This window comes from Abrus precatorius, unplaced genomic scaffold (genome assembly GCF_003935025.1).
Source record: "Abrus precatorius isolate BTA unplaced genomic scaffold, Abrus_2018 Scaffold3, whole genome shotgun sequence".
NCBI classification, from domain to species: domain Eukaryota; kingdom Viridiplantae; phylum Streptophyta; class Magnoliopsida; order Fabales; family Fabaceae; genus Abrus; species Abrus precatorius.
The window spans coordinates 27,218,748-27,241,555 of record NW_020874373.1 but is presented as its reverse complement, the minus strand read 5'-3'; positions in this window follow the sequence as shown (position 1 = coordinate 27,241,555).

Genomic DNA, 22,808 nt, shown 5'->3' with positions numbered 1-22,808 from the left:
ACAGTATCTTAAAAATTTTTAAGGATATCACAAAATTTATAAGGGTACCCTAAAATTATTTTTTATTCGTACCGTATTCAAAAAATTTATATAAAATAAAATAAAATACGTGGCAAGTTAAAAAAATATTATTAATTATAGTTTATTTAAAATTATATTATTTATATTATTTACTACATTATTCTATTATTATTATTATGGTATATTGAATTATTTTATTTTATTTTTATCATTTTTTTATAAATTTTTAGTTTTAAATAAAATATATTTTATATTTAAGCAATTTATATTTTTTATGAATAAAAAAATTATAACATAATGTATTAATATAATAGTTAAATAATTAAATATTAATAATAATAAATAAGAATATGAAAATTATATTAACATAATATTATTATTTTATTTTTAAATTTTAATTTGTTTAGTTTTTATTATGTTATGTTTTCATTCAAAAATTAAACTGCTTCTCAACTTGTTTAAAAATAAAAAATATAATAGTTTATTATTAAATAAATTATTATTTAAATAAATGTATAAATATTTTTAGTTTTAATATAATATAATTTTTATTTATTACAAATAAAATGAATTATAACATAATATAATAATTAAATAATTTAATATCAATAATATTAAAATTAAGAATATAAATAACTTATTAATATAATATTATTATTTCATTTTTAAATTTTAATTTATTTAATTTTAATTGCATTCTAATTTTGTTCAAAAACTTAATAGCTCTTCAACTATTTTAATTATAATAAATATAATAATTAATTATTAAATAAATTTATTATTTAAATACATGTTTAAATATTATTTATTAGAATTTTTTATGTACCGTACTCTGAAACTTTTCAAGGGTATCAAATAATTTTTACCTATCTTGAATATAGTAACCATACTATTTAAACATAAATAAATCTGTAATTATTAAAATTTATTAAATAATATCAAAACATACAAGAATTGATAAAATTTATTAAAATAATTATTAAATAATATTTTATAAAATGTTATTTTATCATTTAGTTTTTGTTTAATTAAAAATATTTATTGTTAATTCTTAATTAAGATCATAAATTATTAATGCACCATATTAAATTTAATTAAAAAGTTAACCAAATATAAAAGTTAAATTTATTTTAATTTTATAATATTTTTAATATAATTATATTTAATATTATTTTTATGATAAAATTTTAATATAGTGAATAAATATTTTTTACTTTTAAAATTAATTTTTATATTCAAAAAATAATTTTTAATTTATTTAAATATTATAAATAAATAATATAATAGTTATTAATTACTTTTAGAAATAGGTAGATTGCCCCACCCCTAACCCACCATTTTGTTTATAGTGTGAATTAGGGTCAAAACTAACCCACTAACTATAGGGTTTTAAAAAAATAGGACTATATAAGAAGTTAAGTGGAAGTAAGACATATGATTTTAATCCATTTTGACAGTTTTATTTTTAAATAATAATAATATTATTTGTATATATATAGACCATGTTTGTTAAGCTTAACAGACTTTGTAAACAGCTTAGGCTTGACTTATTTATTTAATCAAACTTATAAAAAAAAAAGATCAAGTTTTATTTGTAAACAGCATAGGCTTGACTTATTTACTTAATCAGACTTATATATATATATATAAAAGACCAAATCTTATTTGTTTATTAAAAAAGACAAACCTAAAGCAAACTAAGCCATAAACTCCTGTTATGTTAAGCTGTTTGACCTATTTTCATCCATATTCTTAACCCCGAAGAATAGCAATTATTTTATCAAGATTTTTATGAGAATGGAAATTTTTTCCTTTGCGAATTAAACCCAAACCAACTTATTATACATTAATTGCAGAGATGTCTTACCACTCACTTCAATTAAGTTTAAAATAACCATGCAATGCATTAAGCAGCTATTATAACTAGCTAACTATCATGAAATTAAAGAGAATCAATCTTAATATAAACATATCTAGCCTTTTTTCTAACTAACTAACATTTAACATATCAATACTATTATTAGTTATTGAACATGAATAATTTTTTTTTAAATCGCATATATCTTTTATTGAAAATAATCTTTTAGAGTTAAAGAAAATTACTCTAAATAAAAAAGGTAAGTATTTAACACATTTGCGTTGATTAATATTCAAACTTGAATTCACAAAGTAAACTTAATCGACTTCCTATCAATTTATGTGGATGATATAGAAAACATATAATAATTATAACTCCTTTTTAATAAAATAAAGCCCTTGCATACCATTTAAATTAGTTTATACTCCATTGCAATAGTATAATTAAACATTGGACAAGCAAAATACTATAATCCGTTACAATCAGCTTTGGGTAACTCTATCAAATAGAAGGAAATTATAATTGATTTTAAATTTAGTGGATGTTTAATAACGTAAAATAATGGTTTATTATTTAAAAGTTTTTAAGATAGTTTTTAAAATAATCAAAATTAAGCATGCAATTAATTAACAGGTCTCACACATTTGCAAAGGCAAGTTGGATGACATCCATTTTGCTTGATTCTTCTGCATTTTTGACACCTCTACATGAGAAAAAGAAAAAGGTTTCTACACACTAAGGCTTCTCTTACTTTATTAAGCACTATTTAAATTTAACAAATTAAATCACGATATTCATAATAATTAGAAACATTATCTGAGCGACAATATTCTCATAACTCAATTGAAAACTCTTTTATTATTTTTTAATTAGTACACTTGGCATCAAATACTAACTAATTTAATCGAAGTCTCAGTATAATTAAATAGTTATTTGAGAAGCCTTAGCAGTCCTGACTTCTCTAGGTAAACTTGTAAGTATGAAGCTTATTTTTTCAAGCAATTATACATAATTTAAGAGGTTAAAATTTAAGAATTAAGATATAAATATAGGCCTATCAACCAAGATAGAACTATTTTTATTAAAAATAATATTAAGAAGAAAAAGTCAACACACACAAAACCACAAATGCATATTGTAAAGCGATGCCAAATTCTATATATCATGCACCTATAATATTCTTAATATTGCTTTTAGAATTTTCAACCTAATTTTTCCACCTCTACAAATTCCAAAAGGTATAATTAAATAAGCAAATAGAACTAGTTATGTTACCAACATCGAACATATTTTCAAGAGCATAAAAAATGAATAATCAAGTGTTCAGAAGACTATTTTCCAACTACAAGCCGACTATTATTCTAAAAAAAGGTATTCCATTATTTTGCTACATTTTTTAGGTTGGAAAAGACAGTTTCCAAACAATAGTAAATGAAAAATGGGAACAATGCAGATAGAACCAAATGAAAATAAAAAAATGTAATTGCAGAAAAACAAGCTTACCTACTAAATTTCTTGAATATTGGGACTGTAAACATCTTGGGCATACCATGTGACTATTCTCTAGGCCTACATTTTTGTTATCAAATAATTATTTTAAAAAATATACTTACGTAAATTTTTTAATTATACCATGTGACTTTTTCTATTAAGTGTTTATTTTTTAATTAATTTAAAATTTGATGTTTTTATCATTTAATTTCTAATTTAAAATTTTTATTTCTTTAATTTAGTTATATATAATACAATGAAATATTTTATTTTACTTACTAAAAATGTTTAATACCTTTAAAATTACAAAATTTATTCAATTAAAAATGATATAGTATATTTAATTTTTATTAAAAATATTTAAATTTAATAATATTTGTTTTGTGTAAAAAAAAATTAATAATTATTTAATAAACATAAAACGGAAGTGGCCTAATAAGAGACATTTGAAAAAAAAATTATTAGAATAACTTACAATTTTCATAAAATTTTAATTTATTTTGAGAAATTTATTAATATTTCTTGTTAAATTAATTTTTTTAGCATGTAAAAATAAATGAATTTTTTTTATATTTTATTTCAATATTTTAATTAAATCTATGTCATAAATAATTTATAATTACTATTCTAGTATAAGCAAATCAAATACCAAAATAGCTTACAACTTTATTATAAAAGAATTTATCACACGGTAAAAAATAAAACTAATTGCACGGTGTGTTCATGAAAAAAATAAAAAATGACTACATTTCATTTCAATTTCAATGTATTTTTGTTTTAATATGTTTAAAGGAAAGTTAGAAATGTTAATTTCTTTTTTTACTTTTGGGCCTATGTTTTACAAATATTATTTTAAGAAAATTTATTATTTTCTGTTAGTACAAGAAAATAATCAGCAACAAAAAGTCTTCAGAAAATTGAACAAATAAGATACAATTTTGACATGATACATACCTACACCGATGCTCCATTAATTTGAGTTTAAAGCTTAAACATAACACTCTAAAATTTTATTATTTTAAAAAAATTAGGAATTATATTTACTTAATTAAATTAGAATAAGACATTAGGTGAAATAACTAGAAATTGAAACAAACTAAGTACAATTAAGGAAGAATTGAGAAATACAAGTGTTGTATGAACTAATTTTAATTTGATATTGTTTTTCTAAATTAATTTAAATTATTTCAAACTACCTAAATTAAGAAATACAAAGATTATTTTAGTTAAGAAGAAAAATAGAAAATTAAATACAAGTTGTAAAATTAGTAACAAATGATCAAAATAGTTTTAGGATAGTTCTGTAATGTTTGTCTAGTTTGAGCAAGATCATGAATTGAGAAAAATGAAATTTGTATGAAAATTATTGGATCAAATGGTTTTATGGACATTTAAGTTGCAAGACCAAAAGTTATCAAGAAAATTCAGCAAATATCCTCAAAACTAGCCTTGCATGTGATGTAAAGATGATGAAACATTTAGGCAAAACTTTCTAAGATTTCAATCTTTTTAAATTGGAACAATTGGCACAGCTACTAGAGCTTTCAAAAGAATTAAAATACACCCAATTATAGTGTAGAACAAACTAAACAAGAAGCCTAAATTAATGGGATAACTAAGCAAGTATAATGGATAACTAAGGGATATCATAGAAGCCAAAATTTCTAAAGTAAACATGACTTTTAATGGAACAATGTCACATGGAAGGAGACTGAATGAGGGGGTAGACTTTGAATGAAAAACACTTGACAAAAGACCATCTATATAGTCATAAGTTGCTAGCTCCAAAACAGCCAATAGAAAACTAAAAAATTTCATGCGAAAAAGGGGACCACATTCACGAGAAATAAGGAGCAAAGCGTAGAGCACTTGATCAAAATTTTAAAAAAAAATAAAAAAGAAAAATTGTACCTTCTAAACACTTGACAATAACAAACATTTACCAAAGAAACCCACACCAGCAAGCAGCAACCATGTCATATTCCAAGACCAACTTCATGAAAAATTCAAGAAAAACCTAGACAAACACACGACTACTCCACCAAAATAAATAAAAAACTTCAACCCTTTGGGAGCTCAAATAACACGTGGAAAACTGTATTAAAGGAGCAAGGAAGAGATCCAAAATCTACCAAATATTGTAAGGTGAAAGGAAGATCAATCACTAAAGCATATTCCAACAAAAGGAGACAAATCCAGGGAAGGGACAAAGTATTTTATGAATCAAGGAAATGATATACTAATAATTTTTTTAGTCAAAGGAAACATTTAACCTTTTTTATTTTATAAATTTTTTTTGACCTTAATGACTGCATGAAAATAAAATTGATTGAAAAAAAAAATAAAAAAAATCATTGAATATAAGAGAAAAAGAAATTTCTCTAGCAACATTCTAAAAACATGTAAACGAGCTTGTAGAATTTTTATTGATGACTTTTCTTGCTATATGCTATATTTATGATATTATGATGAATATATGTTTGTTCCATGTTTTGAAATTGTTTAAATAATTTCTTGATTTTTTTATGCCTTTTGGTGTTTTCTATCTTAAAATAAGTTTTGTTTTTTATAAATATATTTTTATGCATAAACTTAAATCTTTGTTTAATACTTGTATGGCATGATTACAGCAGTAACAATATGAATTTCATGATTACACCTTTTTTGGGATATTAAAATAAACAAAAATGCAGGAAAAGAATATATAAAAATAATGGAAATCTAGAATAACTTTATATTTAGTCAAGGAATAAGAGGTTTTTTTTATTAATAACATAAGATTCTTCAAAAAATATAATAAATTACTCTCATTGATAATAACTAAAAATATCATTCTTATACTATTTTTTTTAATTTGTCAATTAATTTTCATAAATTTTTAAGAAAATTTATAGTTTTGGAATATATGAAATTTTTTTATGTTAGTTTTTGTTTAAAAGTTTTATAAAATCACAAAAATTATTCTAATAGGTCAGAATATATATTTATATTATTATTTAATTGATTAAAATATTTATAATTTAACTAATATTTTAAATGAATTTTGAAAGATTTTAGAAAAAGAATTTAAGAAAAAATGAACCAAAAATAGAAAATGACCATGAGAGAAATTTTTGGAACTTTAGAGAGACAAGAAATTCTCTGAAGTTTTGGATTAAATTTGAAAGTTAAAACTTTTATATAAGAAAATACTATTCAAAAGCTTTGTTTACAAGAGGATTAACTTAACTATGTTGAGACTTGATAAATGACTTGAAAGTCTGGAAGAAACGTGCTGTAATGGAAACATGACTTTTTTTTGCAAATAAACAAAGTTTAGGGACTAAACTGTAATTTTTTAAAATATCAAGAACTATTTTGAAATAAATTATAGAAGCATTTTATTTAAATAAAGGACTATATTAGGAGTAATTTATCATTAATTTTATTAAATTTGAATTTAAAATAAATTAATTATGATTTTTCTACTAAACTATTATTAGATAAAGGAAACTTAGTGACAAATGGTGTCTCGTAGGAAATTATGTGTGTTTAGATTCTACTTGTGTGTGTGTCTATATATATATATATATAATTTCTTTGTAATTTCGGCAATCATGATTTATAGGCTGGACAGCTGACAGGCCTCTCGAGTGAGACCATTTATGATTATCTCTGTCTGTAACAACGCCACGAACTAATGATTCTGAAAATTGCTTATGTACAGTTCCTTATTTTGTGAAAGATTTTTACTGAAAGTACAGCAGTTCTTAGTTCTTTTGAATAGGGTTGTAGCAGTAAGTCCGGTATAGTTGAAGGACAGTAAGGCTAATTTGACGATCCTGTATTCAAAAGAAATAAAGAACATAAAAAGCTGGTGACTATAGTAAAAGGATTTCTAGTTTTATATATATATATATATATATATATATATATATATATATATATATATATATATAATCAGATTTAGTTGAAAGAGTTATAGATAATTAACAGATATGTTTTTATAGAACCAAATGAGGGTGATGTGCCAGATTATTATTTTATGATGTCATGCCTTCTTCGCTCCTTCTCTCGCATTTCTTTTCGTTCAGGTTCTAGCTCCTCCTCCTCCTCTCCAACCAAAAACACTCTCTTCACTGATCAGGAGAAACAGTCTCCTGAAATTACACCAAAACATAACCTCTTCGACCAAGAAGTTCGCTTCGAAGAGATCAACTAAAATATGGATGACTGGACCATCCCAGAAATCCCTCAGGATACATTATATGTTCTTGAAGAACACTCTAAGAAAAATAGTTTTGATTACATTATTAAGATTGTTGAAAACAATATTCTTTTAGGAAAAGATTTAGGAGAAGAGTTTCATCTCCTATCCAAATCTTCCATCGATGAGCACAAGCGTAAATACAAGTACCTTCACATAGAATGTGTCCAAGTTGCCATTAAACCTCTCATAGACATAGGTATAGATGTTACTATCTTAATGTGTCTTAGAGATGCTCACCATAATGACTTCAACGACTCCCTTATAGGTACTGTTGAAACCAGTCTTGGCCAAGATTCTATTTATTTCAATTGTTTTCCAAACAAAACAGTGAGTCTTTTAGATGAGCATATCCTTGACTCTTTGTTCCTTAATATATGCTTTCATGGTTTAAACATGAAAGAGGGATCTATTCCCGCCGCATTAATTTACAGGATCCAGTACAAGGCCATGAACTCTTGTGCTTCTAGAGTCCTTCTCAAACCTCAAAGAGGGGAGACTACTTTGTTTATCATTGATATGACAAAGGCTAATGTGTCTCTCCCAAGAATAATCAAGTGGGATGAAGTTTCCCTTCCTGAAAAGTGGGTTTTAGATAAAGCCTCACCTTGTGTCCCTAGGCCTGCTCCTCAAATTGAGAATATTTCTCAGGACAACTTTGGGAAGGTTGAAATAACCTTTCATAGGAGAAACTCCTTCTCTTCCAGAGTAGATTCTTATAGCAGTCGTAATAGTTTTGCTTCTACTAGGAGATCATTCTCTTACAGATCTCAAGCTTCTAGATCTGAAATCTCTAGATCTATTAATCATTATCCGTCCATAAACCTACAAGGTTTAGATACCTCTTCTAGAATCCCTAGAAATGTCTATCAAACCTCTGATAAAGAAGAAGAAAATCAGAGTATCCAATTTCTAACTTACTCTTCCCTTAATAAGTCTTATGATGTTATCTCATAAATTCATTATAGATAAAGAAACCCTTAGGAAAGATTTCTACTCTGAGGAATGGAAACTTCAAAGAGAGTGGTTTTTTCAAAATTACAAGGGAAAAAACAGGTCCGATATCCAAGAGGAATTTTATCAATTTCTCAAAAAAGTCAAGCAAAACATCCCATTCTTTGATTGGTATCATGCTTATACCATTCATAATAATATTGATTATCCTTGGCAAGAGGACGTTATTAGTACTTCCTTTGCTAATGTTATATCTTGGCAGATCAAAGATGGACAAATTGTTCAAAGTAAACTGCCACCCACAACTCAATACCCGTTACCAAACTTGAAAGATAAAAGCGATAACCATGTTACTACTACTCCTTTTAAGACCAAAAATCTTGACGAAACCATCACTCCCAATGATATTCAAGGCCTCATGGAACAGGTCAATTATACCAACAAATACCTCCAGGTTTTAGGAGAAAAAATCTCTGTTAATCCTGTTAAACCTAGAGTAGAGGATATAGCTTCCTCTTCTTCCCAACCTCAATTAGAAAAACCTCTATTCAATCCTTTTAAGATTAGCGCCAAAGCCAAACAAAAAATCTTTGAGCTTAGACAGAAAGAAAAAGCCAAAGCTATAGATGACAACCAGAATGAGCTACTTAGTAAAATCACTAGTTTGCTCACTACTATCCCAAATACTCCTCAAGCCTCAGAAGAATCTAGTGCCAAACCTAGGACTAGATCCCTTGCCAAAACAGTTAATGTCATCTCTAAAGCTGCTTCAGAACAAAATTCTGAAATAGAATCCACTTTAGCCATCAATCCAGTAAATAACTGGAAAAACTCCTCCAAACTCTATTATAATAGAGCCACTGCTCCTGATCTTACATTAGAAGATAAACAGGATTTTATCCAAAGTTTCAATTCTAATGATATTTATATTTGGAATATCGATGGATTATATGAATATAATATCATTGCCAAACTCCAAAATATATCTGTAGTTGCCATGGGATATTTTACTAACTAAAATATGCCTAAAGATACCATTGTCTATATTTTAGTTGCAGGGTTTACTGGCCAACTCAAGGGGTGGTGGGATAATTATCTCACTGAGGCTGATAGAGAAAACATTCTCTCTATAGTAAAAATTGATGACAAAGGAAAAATCATTGTCAGCGATAATGAACAGCTCCCTTATGCTGTATATACCTTATTATATACCATCTCCCAACATTTTCTAGAAGATCCTTCTCTTTGGAGAGAAAGGTCAGGTGAACTTCTTTCCAATCTTTGTTGTAGAACCTTAGAAGACTTTAAATGGTACAAAGACACCTTTATGTCTAGGGTTTTAACCAGGAAAGATTGTAACCAAGCCTACTGGAAAGAAAAGTATCTTGATGGCCTTCCAAAATCCTTTGAAGATCTTATTAGAAGCAAACTCAGAAGTCATTCTCCTAATGGAGAAATTAACTATGACAGTTATGATTATGGTCAACTTACTGCTATTATTATCCATAATGGAATCAAAGTTTGTCAAAAAGATAAACTCCAGAAGCAGCTTGCCAAAGAAAGAGCCCTGAACAAGAAAGAGTTAGGATCTTTCTGTGAGCAATTTGGTCTTCCATCTTGCTCCACCAAAAAGAAAAAACTGACTCCTAAAAAAGAGGTTGTTGAAACCTATAGGAAGCCTTACAAAAGAAAGTATAATAGGAAACCTCCTTCCAAAAAACAAGAGGAAAATGTCATCCCAGCAATATTCCCAAAAAACCCAGAACAGGTGTAACTTGTTACAACTGTGGTAAACCCGGCCATATCAGTAAATACTGTAGGCTGAAAAAGAAGATTAGTAATTTTAATCTAGAGCCTTCTATAGAAGACCAAATCAACAATCTCCTTATTGAATCTTCTGAAGAAGATTCTATCAAAGAGTCTGATGAGAATGTCAACCATATCCAAAACGATGATCAAATCTCTTCTTCTGAAAGTGATGATACTCCAGAAATCAATGTTTTGACAAAAGAACAAGATCTTCTTATTGAAGCAATTAGCTCCATTTCTGATCTTCAAGAAAGAAAAAGAATTTTAAACAAATTCAAAGAGGTTTTAGAATCTAAACCTAAACCCAAAGAATATTTTACTACAAATAAATTTGATATAACAAATATTTTCAAAAGATTAGAAAAAAATTCAAATATCAAGCCTACCACTATCCAGGATCTCTAGATTGAGATTACTAACCTCAAGAAAGATATTAGAGATATTAAAGAGCAACAACAAATTCATCAAGTTATTCTTTCCCAATTAGATGATGAATCTGACATTCAGAAAGAAGAACTTCCTGAAGATAATGATTCTGTAATGGTTGATTTTGGTAATCTGGAAGAAACCTTTATGTGTTTGATCAACAAGTTCAAAATTCAAAAATTTTACATTAATATCAGAATCATTATTGATGATTTTGTTCCTTATACTTTAGCACTCTTTGATACAGGTGCTGATTCAAATTGTATTTTGGAAGGATTAATTCCTACCAAATACTTTGAAAAAACTTCTGAAAAATTCAGCACTGCTAGTGGTTCAAAGCTTAAGATTAATTACAAATTATCTAAAGCTATTATTGAAAATCAAGGTTTAAAAGTTGAAACAAACTTTCTCCTCGTTAAAAATTTGAAAAATGAAGTAATTTTAGGGACACCTTTTATTAAAGCTCTTTTCCAATTACAGATTTCAAAAGAAGGTATTTCTACTTATCATCTAGGTAAACAGGTAACCTTCAAATTTTCTAGTAAACCTTTTACTAAAAACATCAATTTTATTCAAAGCAAAATTAATCAAATTAATTTTCTAAAAGAAGAGGTTTATTTTGCCAACATTGAAAAACAATTGAAAAATCCTTCACTTCAGAAGAAGATTCAATCCCTTCTTGAAGATATTCAATCTTCTATTTGTTCTGACCTGCGTAGCGCATTCTGGAATAGGAAGAAATACATTGTTGGTCTTCCTTATGAGTCAGACTTTAAGGATAGCCAAATTCCCACCGAGGTTAGGCCTATCCAAATGAATGAGGAACTCCTCCAATATTGTCAGAAAGAGATCAAAGATCTCTTAGAGAAAAACCTCATCAGAAAAAGTAAGAGCCCTTGGTCATGTTCTGCTTTTTATGTCAATAAACCTGCAGAAATTGAGAAAGGTACTCCTAGGCTAGTTATCAACTACAAACCCCTCAACCAAGCTCTCAAGTGGATTACGCATCTCATTCCCAACAAAAAATATCTTCTTAACAAATTAAATTCTGCTAAAATCTTTTCAAAATTCGATATGAAATCTGGATTCTGGCAAATCCAAATTTGTGAAAGTGACAGGTATAAAACCGCCTTCACTGTCCCCTTTGGGCATTACGAATGGAATGTTATGCCCTTTGGATTAAAAAATGCCCCTTCAGAATTTCAAAAAATTATGAATGACATTTTCAATCCATATTCAAAATTTGTCATTGTCTATATTGATGATGTCTTAATTTTCTCCAATTCTATTGATCAACATTTCAAACACATAAATATTTTTATCAATGTTATCAAACATAATGGACTTGCTGTTTCCAAGTCTAAAATCAATCTTTTTCAAACTAATATTAGATTCCTTGGTCACAATATTCAAAAAGGAACCATTATTCCTATCAGCAGATCTATTGAATTTGATGACAAGTTTCCTGATAGAATCCTGGATAAAACCCAGTTACAAAGGTTTCTAGGATGTCTTAATTATGTAGGTGATTTTATCTCACACCTAAATAATATTATTAAGCCTTTACATGATAGGCTTAAAAAGAATCCTCCTGTGTGGACTAACATTCAAACCAATGTCGTCAAAGAAATCAAAAATAGAGTCAGGAAGATAAATTGTCTTTATTTTCCTATTCCTCAAGCTTTTAAAATTGTTGAAACTGATGCCTCTGACATAGGTTATAGTGGCATTCTTAAACAAAAAATTGGGTCACATGAGCATATCATTGCATATACTTCAAAACATTGGAATTCTGCACAACAGGATTATTTAACTGTTAAAAAAGAAGTTTTAGCAATTGTTTTATGTGTTTCAAAATTTCAATATGATTTATTAAATCAAAAATTTCTTATTAGAGTAGACTGCAAGTCTGCCAAAGAAATCTTACAAAAGGATGTTAAAAATCTTGCCTCAAAACAAATCTTTGCAAGATGACAAGCGATTTTAAGTGTTTTTGATTTTGATATAGAATATCTCAAAGGCACTTCTAATTCTCTTCCTGACTACATTACCCGTGAATATTTACAGGATAAGTAAAATGCCTAGACAGGCAACAACCCCTGCCAGGGGAGGTTCGTCCAGAGGAGGAAGAGTTAGGCTTGCCCTGACTCTTAACAAAACTAAATCAAAGTCTGTCACGACAAACTTTTGTTCCAATTCTTCGGAGTCATCCACTCCAACTGGGTCATCCACTCAGAAAGCCATCCAGATTGTAGAGTCATCTACTCAGCAATCTGTGATTCCCAAAAAAGACTCATCCAACAAGGCTTATTCTTCCCAATTACAAACAAAAAGTGTTAAACAAACCAAAGCAGACTATGCTTTTTCCTATTAACACACTTCTAGCCATACAACAAAGTAGCCTAAACAGCCTATCAAAAAAATCTTAGGCTGACATTGCCTCTGATGAAGACATGGAAATTGATTTAGCAAACCTAAACACCATTATCCAGTCTTTCAGTCAATCCCAAAAGACAATAAGTCTCCCTGATAAAACAAAGAAAGCTATTAGCCTTCAAAAGGGTAAACCGAAAGCCTCAAATACCAACCATTACATGGCAAAAGGAAAATTCTCCTCCATCATCCAATTGTAACCTGAATTCTGGGACAAAAATCCATACAAAGCCATTACCAAAGCTTTCCCTCTTGGTTTTCATTTTAGACCATATGCCTTAAATAAAACCAGACAATTTTATGAATTTATACTTATAGATTCAGATTCTGTCTCTATCAAACATTACAAGGACCAAAAAGATCCTTCAATTATCACCCATTCAACAATACAGATATTAAAAATCCTGTCGTCAAAGAATTTTGGAAAAGACCCAAATTCATTCAAAACATTTTCTCAACCTTTTGATACAGTAGGATACAATTACTAGGACTACATTGATGCCTGGACAAGGACGTTCTGGTTCCAAAATAAACTCAATCGACACTCTTGGTTGATTTATTTCAAGAAAAATCAAAATTACAATTTCCCAATTTGGTTCCTTCAATGGTGGAACTTATGTGGACCGATAGAAGCAATCCTTCCCTCTCCCGTAAAAGAAGGATTTGATATATTCAAAAATAGATATGCTCCTAACCAGATCAGTGCAGATCTCAAGTATTTCTCTGCATTTGCTATGGCCTGGGTATTCTCATGGCAATACAGGTATAGCAGAACAGAAAATGATGATTCTTCCCATGATTCACAGACATGCTTTTGTGAAATGGTGGAACCAATTCAATGTAGAACATGCTGGGCCATAAGAAGTTAATGAGTTTTTTGGAAACAATCCAAAACTCTTGAAGCTTGCAGATCCAACAACTTTTCAATTTCTGAATCAGAAAGCAAAGATCGCAGCCTTCCTTTCAGGATGTGATTCCAAAGATAAGATGAAGAAAAACTTAAAAGAAGTGCTTATTCTTTTAAATCAAGATGAAGCTGAATCGTCTACAAAACAAGATTCCAATCCTAACAAAGATGATGACTTTTATCAAAATGAAGATGATTGTTTCAGAATAGACATACAAGAATTATGACCTATTCTGTAGAAACAGTTCCAGTTATAAATCGGAACTATTCAAACAGTATCTTAATTTTTCTTTATAAGAAGGCCTCGACCATGTTGTGAGGTACCTTTTCATTTAGCAATTAAGAGAGAAGTTCTAGAGAGAGAAGTTTTGAGTGATACTATCCCTGTAATCCTATCTCTTAAGATCTTTTAATAAAATTTTACTGTTTTAACTTTATTTTCTCTTTTCTCCCTCTTAGTCGGTTCTGTTCGGACTACCGTCGTTCGGCTTTCTTCTCTTCTCCCTCCACTAGATCTGTGCTAGTTTTACTGTCGTTCTAGTTTCTATGTTTTAAATTTACGTTTTTATTTTCTGCATATTTACATTTTTGCATATCATTTAGTAGTCCTGCTACTGCTTACTTTCCTTTCAGTCTTTATTTTTTCTTGATCCACTTCGAGTATATATATATATATATATATATATATATATATATATAGTTTTTATAAAAATAGGCATTGTGAAATTTTCTCACTTGTTTTGTAAGTTTTTTATTTGAATTGAGTTAGATATGAGTTTTCTAACAAATAGTGTGAAAAGTGATTTCCTATGACCTGCAGAGAAGGATTTTTCTTTGTAAAGTAATATGTGAGTCTCATGTCTGAATAAGTATTTTCCTAAAAGTAGATATACAAAGGAGAGCAATCTTATTGATTTCATAATTTTTTTTATTTAAAATGAATAAGCTATTATTTTTCTAAGATTTTAATACTCTATGACTTATAATATGAAAATATGCAAGTGTCTGTTTTATGTCAGTATTTTTGCATGATAATAAACACTTAGAGGAGTATGACCTCATTGGTTTCAAGATTTTTAGAGTCATATTAAATTAGTTATGAATTTTTCAATAAATTGAGTTCTGAGAATGATAATATATGAACAACAAAGAGAATTTGTGTGACGTGTTACTTTCTATAAGTGTATGAATTTGTATTTTCATGTGAAAATAGACACTTAGAGAAAGAAAACTTTAGTGATTTTATAATTTTTGAGCTTGTATTGAATTAGTCATGAATTTTACAAGTTGATGCATGAAATATGAAAAATTTGAAATAGTCATATCCATGATGATGAATAGTTATCTTGAAAAAAGAATGGGTTTTAAATGTACCAAATAGACTAAATAGTAACTATGACTTGTTTGTGATTAATATTTTAATTGTGCTCGATTTCACAATGAAAGTGGTTGAATATGCTAAAGTACAAGTGTAGGATAAAAAGTAATTGTTTACTAATGGGAATAATAAGATACTCAAGTACTAACAAGAGGGCATGACTAGCTATCCTATGCTGTAGTAAGGGATAAATGCTAGACTATTCCAACTAGTGCTTGAGCATCCCATGATTGGTGTGAGTGCAAACCACTAGAAGTGACCATGTTTGAGAAAAATGTGCACTATAATTGTGATATCAAATATGAATGATGTATTGATGACACTATCCAAATTACAGGCATAGAACTTCCAATTTTCAACTAGTAATTAAACTGATGGATAATTAATTCTCTATGAAGAAAATATAAGTAAAGGATTCAAATGCCTAATTGATTGATTGCTTGTTATTTTATTTATTAAGCATTTAGAATTTTCCTTATCATATGATTTGTGAATATTTATACTCATATTTTTCATGTTTTGTGTCCTTCAACTTTATTATGGATGCAAAATGAATTTTGGGGGTTTTCTAGTAAATTTGGATAGTAGATGAGACTAGAATAGTAAATCTAACTATTATGTTCACAGGAAATATGATTTTGACAATTACGACTATTAATAATCCTACCATAGCTGCTGTAGTTATACAAAATGTACTGAGAGTTGAAATTTACTTTTCTCTTTACTGCAACATCTTATCTTGAACTCCATGATAATTCACCTCCTACTAGGCCTGAGGAGTAGGAGAGAAAAAGTTGATTAGGAAACTTTCCATGTACATTATGTGTGCTTAAGGCTTTTCTCTATATCTTCTTTTTCTCTTGTGCTTAATACATAAATAATTAGAGAAAATTAGGGGTTTGTAAAATACATTATACACTCTAGTGATATTGACTCAAGGATATGGTAATGTATAATATTTGTGTGATTATATGGCTCATTTGCAAACTTCAGATTTACATTACAAAAATAAAGAAGAAATTGACATAGAATGATCAGTGAAAATGAGGAAGAACTATTATTGCAATATAATAGGAACGTCTTATTGTAGTGATATTAGAGTAGTTTAGTCTAGTCAAATTGTTGGGGTTAAAATTTGGTATGAAACTAATGAAAAAAGAAGAAGTAATATTCGCCCAAAGAATTAATATGGTATGAGATGAATTAGATCTTTGTTGATAAGAGATAAGTAGTATGAGGCAACTTATATCTTGTCAAGAATGTTATGTCGTTCTTAGAATTTGTCAAAATATACCGTAGAAGAACAATTAGACTATAAAAGCATTAGAAATTGTGAATTGGTTGACTTGCTATAATTTTCTGCTAATCCATTTTATAATTTTGAGCATGATCATCCCAAGATTATATTTGTTTGAAACAGGAAATTATGGTAGGTAGACTAAAGAACAATAATAAAACTCTTAATTCATTGAAAATATAGTGGATACCACTGCTCAATTCGTAGCAGAAATGAGAGGGGAAAATGCTAGGAGTGAGCCAAATATATTGGTAGAATTCCAACAAAATAATCCACTAGTATTTAAAGGAAGCTATGATCCTAATGGAGTAAAGTTATGGCTTTATAAGTTAGAGAAAATTTTTGCAGTCACAGAAAGTCCCAATGCACATAGATAGTTACTTTTTTCTATTTTTATGCTAGAAGGTGAAACTGAGAATTGGTGGCATGGTACTTAGTAATTGATGGGAGTAGGAAGAGAGATAATGACGTGAAAGCCTTTTATAGGAAGTTTGTAGAGAAATAATATCCTAAAAATGTCGGGAAAGTTAAAGAAACTAAATTCATGTACCTTAGACAAGGAGGTATGATTCTTGAAGAATATGATGCTAAGTTTTAGGAAGTGTCATAAATTTGATATCACTATCTATGTAGTTATTATCGTACGATGCTAATGTTTTGATTCGATTTCCCTGCCTAGGGATATGAATCGTGATGCATAACTGAATTAATGCTTGAATCGTTACCGAAATCGGTTGAATCGTATATATCAGGGTTGAATCCCAAATTTGGACAACAACTATGATTTTTTTGCAATTCGGGTCGCACAAGAAACAGGTTTTGTCGCGGGTTGATGCGACCCGATTCAGTAAAAATCCAAATTTTTTTTTTACTAAAATGCCTATTTAATATTCATAAAAAATCTTGTTTTCTCATTCTCGCGCTCTCCTCTTCTCCATATATATTGTTCATGCTATTTCCTATTGCATTATTGTCTCTTACTGCATTATTGTGATTCATTTCTCAACTTTCCACTCCTTATTAAATATTTTTGGTGCTTCCTTTCCCTCTACCATGGTTCCTATTTTTATTTGGCTTTTCCTCTCCTTTTTGCTTATTTTTTGTTGTTTGGGGAGATAAATGGGTCCCACCAAAAAAACAAAGGAAAGTGTTCCAAATGAGGTAAAGAAGATATCCATCAAATTATTGAAAGAAAAATAAAAGAAAAAAGGTGAAAATAATTTTTTGAAAAAGTTGAGACCCAGGATGTAATTGGTCATAGAAATGAAAGTATGGATTCTTTTGTCAACAAAGAAAATGGAGGGACATCTAAAAATTTAAACCAAACAACAATGAATACAATGTTCAAAGATAGAAATGTTATCATTCAAGAAATTTACAAATGCATTTATGCTAATGTCTTACCATTTAATTTGGTTAGAAGCCTTCATTTTATTCAAATGGTGAAAGTTGTTGGAGATTTTGGTAGGGGTTTAAAAACTCCTACTTATCATGAAGTAAGAGTCTCTTTTTTGAAAAAAAGCAATTGATAGCATTCATAAAAATTTGGAGAAATACAAAATTGAATAGGAGAAATAGGGCTACACTTTGATGTGTGATGGTTGGACAGATGGGAAATGAAGGTCACTAACTAATTTTCTTGTTAACAATCCTAGTGAGACTATTTTTCTAAAATTTACTGATACTAGCGATGTAATTAAGGATGTCAAGCAAATGTTTGAATTATTAAACAATATGGTAGATGAAATTGGGGGAGAAAATATAGTGCAAGTTGTAACATATGGTGCTTCTAATCTTGTAGCATTGGAAAAAATGTTAGAAGAGAAAAGAACTATATTATTTTAGTCACTTTGTGCAGCCCATTGCCTTGATTTAGTTCTAGAGGATATTAGAGAGCTTCTAATTTTCTATGCTACAATTACAAGTGCAAAGAAAATCACAACTTACATATATAGACATACATGGGTTCTTAATTTGTACAAAAAACATTCAAGGGAAGGGAGTTAGCTAGACCAGTCGTAATAAGGTTTGCAACTATTTATCTCATTAAATTGTATGATGAACAAAAGAATGCTCTTAGATCTATGTTTGCTTCAGAAGAGTTTGCTTCTAGTTCTTATGATAATAGAGTTGAGGCTAAGCAAGTGATGAGCATATATAGTGTTGAGTGATAATAAATTTTAGAGATCCATTAAGTATTGTATAAAGTGTGTAATTCCACTTGTTGTAAATGGTGATTCAAAACCAATCATGCCATATATTTATGAAGCAATGTACAGAGCCAAAGAGCAAATTGCTAAAAAATTTCAAAAGAAAGAGTTAAGGTATAAGAAAGTGTGAAAGATCATTGATACTAGGTGGAACTTACAAATACATAGACCTCTCCATGCAGTTACATATTATCTTAATCCTATATAAGTAGACATCCTTAATTTCTTAAATTTCATACAGTTGCTTATTCATCTTGACTATTTTTATTGTTTGGTTAGGTTCCATTATGACAAAAGCTATAATTTAGATAGTGAGGTTTTGTATGATTTATATGAAACTAGAAAAATAATGGTTTCAGATAGAAGGACAAAATTTTTAGAGACAAGAAGCAACCTAGTAAAGAGTTATGATGGAGAGGGTAAAAAGTTGCAAAAGGTAACCATGAGAATTTTGAGTCTTACATGTAGTGCAACAGGATGTGAAAAGGAATTGGAGTACATTTGATCAAGTGCATACTAAAAGAAGAAATCGCATGGAACAACAAAGACTAAATGCACTTGTGTTTGTTAAAAATAACCTATAATTAGAATAAGACAAAAGTGTAGAAAAGAAAGGGAAGAGACTTATGATTTGTTCAATGGGCAAGTGTACCCGTCTAAAAATAATATATGATTCTTAAATTTATCTCCCAAAATTATTGTCCCACAAGAATTGATTCCAATTATTAAGAATTTTCTAATTTAATTCTTTGAGCTAAAGAAAGTGAAGTTAAGTAAAAATAAGAATTTAATTATAAAATTAATTATGAATAAAACAAGTAACACATCAAACATATTGGTTGAACTTATAGAAGAGGAACTTGTGACATATAAGTTACTCATTCAATCATTTATGTTATTTTTTTGTATAATTCTAAGTTCGATTTCCTTGTGATTACCAATCATTCATATAATTACTATTAATACCCAATAGTCATGGAATATTAATATTATTTTATATAAACTAACATTTACAATAGTCTTGCAAGATATTAATTCAAAAAAATATAAAGAACCTATAAACTTGTTAATTTAATAACAATTAGAAGAAAAAGATTAGTTTGATCCACCTAATCTTTTGTCTCGTTTTATCCTATAGATCCATTAACTAATCGAGGTACAGTTGTCTGATGATATAATTAATTAGAGTTATACAATTATGCGTAATAGGATAAACACTAATCACATACAAAAATCAAACATAAATTCAAACTTCAAAATCTCATAAATTCATGAATAATAATTCTTATAACTCTAACTATGAATTTAGTTACTCATGCTAAAAGAAAGAACTAAAATAATAAAAAACAAAGACATGGAGAAGAGCAAATTAGAATGAGATGAGTTTCCGGTGTTCAAGTATGGATGTTCGACACTCAGGTCCCGCCAAGAGTATGTCAAAAATCTCGTGCAAGAGAGACGGGATGAAAAGTGTATCCAAAGTCAGAAACAAAGTGTAAAATTAGGTGATGAATTATTGTTCTTGAACTCTCTTTTTAATAGAGTTTAAAAATCTTAAAACTTTTCATAGTTGAGCTTGTCGCAAATGAGTATAGTTGTGCAAGGTCATAAGCATGGTCATGCATGAACTCGAAGCACTCATGTGCTTACATTTAAGGATTGAGTGTGCTGACTGTTATGAAACTCTAATTTCTAACCAATTTGGGCTTAAAATGCCTAAAAATCCAACTTTGAACTTTTTATGCTAAATTGCACAAAATATAAATGAATTAATGTAAAACTCGAATAAAATACAGGTCAAACATAAATATGAGTTATAAAAACGGGCCTAAATACACTTATAATGATCCCATATGCTTATCCGATGTTGAATCAAATTATGAATGGATTATTGAAAAAAAGGATCCATGCTTACCAAATGATGCTTCATGGATGAATATACATAAGTGCTTTACTTTTGATAAGGAAGCTCCAAACAAGAAAAGAAGAGAGGTATTTGTGTAGATTCAGAATTAGAACTTGAACAAAAAAGTTATTTACTCAAATACATATTGTCATGCTTGTTCCATTATTTTGGTTTTATAAGTCCAAGAAACTTAATTGTCAAAGCTGATAAGAAAGAAAAATTTATAATAGAAGATGATGATAAAATTAAAGGCATTACTAGACATGGGTGGAAGAGAAAGAACTTTTGATGTTGTAAGATAAAGAGGATGAACTCAGTGACATAGATCTTGGGGATAATAAATTATCATAGATTATAGATTTTCAAATTTTACTATAGTGACTTGTTGTCATTTTTTGTTTATCTTTTTTCAAGATTATATGTTGAATTTGAGCAGTCACTTTTTTTAGTAATGTGACTGGATGTTATGATTTGAATTTTGATTTGCTTACAAGTGTATGTCATATTACTATTTATATACTATTTACTTCAAAATGTTAATATATAAATATTTCTTTATGTTACAATGCTCTTAAATTTATGTTTTTTATAATTTAAATTATTGATCTTGATGATTCAAAATACAATTCGATTTACGATTCAAAAAGCAGGTCTTATGATTCACAATTTGAATCCCAATTTAATTACCTTGATTAGTGTCACCGTAACACTCAGTAGAAATGTCAGAAATTTGAGGAAAGGTTATGATTACTTAGGGATAGTAAGCTTCCTTGAATTGGTAAATAAATGTGCAGCCTTGAAAAATTTAGAAGATCAAAGACAAAATCAAATAAAAAATTTTGGCTTTATGAACGAGAGAGATTTCAACAAGAAAAAGCTTTATACCACCAGAGCTACTTTTCAGAAACCTGCCTCTAATTATAAAGGAGATGGACAAAACTCAGAAGAAAAAGGAGTTAAATGCTGAAAGTGTAGAAGGAATCACCTTGCATCTAAATGCCTAAAACAAGGCATTGTCTGCTTCATATGTAAAAAGGCATACCATTCTTTTAAGGATTTCCCTTTACCTAAGAGGGAAGTGACTGTAAATAATGCCAGAACAACTAGGCCAAGAGTATCATGAAGGAAGAGTATTTACTATGAGCAAAGAGGAAACTGTTCAACTTGATGATCTTAAATGCATCATAAATGGATTTTCTCTTAAAGTATTGTTTGATTCTCGTGCTACTTATTCTTTCTTTATTTTAGATTGTGTGAAAAGATTAAGATTGGAAATTACATTTCTTGATCATAACTTCGTGATATCTACTCTTACTTCTCAATCAGTACAATCCGCTCAAGCTTATTTAAAATGTCCGATAACTATTGACAATAGAAAATTTTTAATACACTTTATTTGTTTACCTTTGACCCAATTAGACTTAATTCTTGGCATGAACTCACTTTTTTCTAATCAAATTATTCTTGATTGTGTATCTGATGACATTTAAAAAACTTAAAAGTGTAATGGCTAATGTTGTCTGTATGTTGGGATAATGCTAATTTTTACAATTGCTAAATTCTGCTCATTCATGCATCAATTTCTTTTTGAACTTATTTTTTTTCAGAAATTTTGTAGGGAGCATTGAAACTAAAACAGAGAGTAATGGCTGATGACACCCGTTCAACTGATCTTACTTGCTCTTGTACGGTATGTTTGTAAGATACGTCACATTTTCAGTTGATAAACTGTTTGCAGAAATCAGCAGGTGTTTTGGTTTATTTCTTCTGTCACAGGTTTGCAGGATCTACACCAGGGCTTTCATCCATTGCCTTGTAACAAAAGATGCCATGGGGTCTCAACTTTTGTCATCATAATTTATATACTACATG